The sequence below is a fragment of the Aptenodytes forsteri genome, unplaced genomic scaffold (genome assembly GCF_000699145.1).
Source record: "Aptenodytes forsteri isolate BGI_AS27 unplaced genomic scaffold, ASM69914v1 Scaffold284, whole genome shotgun sequence".
In the NCBI taxonomy this organism is placed as follows: Eukaryota; Metazoa; Chordata; class Aves; order Sphenisciformes; family Spheniscidae; genus Aptenodytes; species Aptenodytes forsteri.
Window position 1 is genome coordinate 5,318,073 of NW_008794445.1, and position 2,088 is coordinate 5,320,160.

The following is a 2,088-nucleotide window of genomic DNA, read 5'->3' on the forward strand; positions in this document are numbered from 1 at the left end:
TTGTTTTTGTGAGGTGGCAGCTCATCTCCCTGGCTTCTCTGCAGAAAGTGGAGGGGTTGCAGGTTGCATTTGGGCACTGTGGGTCACTGATGGTGGAAGAAGGGAAGTGAGAAGAGTCAAAGCTATTGGTTAGTAAAGGAGGAACAAAGCTAGTAATGCAGAATCTTTCCATGGAGGCTGCAGAGGTGCCTAAATGCAGTGAGTGCTCTTCTGCAAGCAGGTCTTTTCCCAAACCATGCGTCACAGCACTCGAGAGGTGAAACAGGTCCAAAAGGCAGCTCTTAAATGTCTAGATTAATCAGAGAACAGCTAATATGCTTAGCTGCTGATAGCAAGTAAAGGCAGTTATCTTCTTCTTGGCGAGGGTGGGCACCAATGGGGAGCAGGTAAGCCCCAAGGGCTGCACGCCAGCCACAAGTTTGAGACCAGCTGCCTTAGAGGAAACGAAACTGGCTGAGGCACCCCTGTAACGTGAGTGTCATGGTTCAAAGTGGGACGGGAAAGGATGGGAGTTACCACCCACGGTTAGTAGGGAGACTTGTACATTGTCACCCAGACCAAAACTGTGGGTCAGCATTTTCTCCAGATAGCAGCTAAAAGGTGGAACAAATGGCTCTTTCTACTGGCTCCTTTTAGGTTTTGTGACTGTGCTGGAAGGGACGGAAATGCTGTTACCTAGAAGGACAGTCTGGCAACTGAAGCTGGCTACTGCTAGTCCAAAACCTCTTGAGATGTTTCCCTGTGAGGGTCAATGAAATAAAGGTGGAAGGGTGGTTCAGATCCAACTGACCACTGTGGGCCCTATACAAGGTCAGCCAAGCCACTCCCACATTTTGGTGTGTTTGATGACAAAAGAGTTGGGAATCACTAAACTGAGGTGGTGCAGTAACTGTTCTCAGCCGTCTTGAACCTAAAGGTGGTGACTGCATCCAATGTCAATGATAAGTCCAAGTGGCAGTAGAGTTTTGTTATAACTGAAATCTACTTCTCTGTCTACTAGGACTGTAATCAAACATTTGCATGCAACTTGGCCAAAATTGCTCTTTATTGTCTGCATCTAGAGGGATGCTAAAGCAGTAGCTTTGAGAGCCTTTTATCGTCCCTGCTAGACCAAGGAGGGGTCCTGTCAGGGCACCACCAGCCCTGCTTGTCCCTGCCCAGCATCTCCTGGGGCTCCCCCTGCCCTGCCCAGGTCCCAAGACCCCATTTCAGCCCCCCAGGGCCATCAGCCCCTGCCCCAGCGACACCACAATAGGGCCGGTCTCCAGCTCCCCACAGCCCTGCCCAACCATGGCCCCACTGCACCAGGGAGGTGCCTGATGCCCCGGGGCTGGGGCTGTGTCTGACCCTGGCGCCCCTGACCGGGCCTGATCCTGACCCCACCTGCAGACTGATGTCCTGGCCTGGCCTGTGTGTGTACGGGAGGGAGCTGAGGTTTGTGACAAATTAAAAGTTAAAACGAGCAGACAAATTAATCGCATTTTGAACAGGTTTTGGTTTTTTCCCTGTGAAATTAGATGAATCATCTCTGAACTGTTTTTCTGCTGACAGGAAATCGTGAGAGTTAACACGTATAGCTGGGCCTCAGCTGGGCCTCGGGGTAGAAAACCTGAACCAGACAAAAATCAGAGGATCCAAGTAACTGCATTTTTAAGAAATGTGGGTAAGTGACTCTCAGTTCTCCCATCTCCAAAATGGGGATGGGCTTTACGTGTTTGGGAAAGGCGTGGCAATGTGAAATGGATAAATGCAGTGCTGTTAGATACTCATGTGGAAAAGTCATAAGGAAGGGGAGGAAAAGGAGCAAACAGTTCAGGAAGAATTATCCTCAGTATGTATACAAACAGCTGAACACTGAACCTCTGTACGGTGCTCTTCCTAGGAATTGTAATGTCATCTATGGTGGCTGTCGTGGTTTAACCTCAGTCGGCAACTGGGCACCACGCAGCCGCTGGGATGGGGGAGAGAATTGGAAGAGCACAAGTGATACAAACTCGTGGGTTGAGCTAAAAACAGTTTAATAATTGAAATAAACTGATAATAATAATATAATAATAATAATAATAATAATACACAAAGCAAGTGATG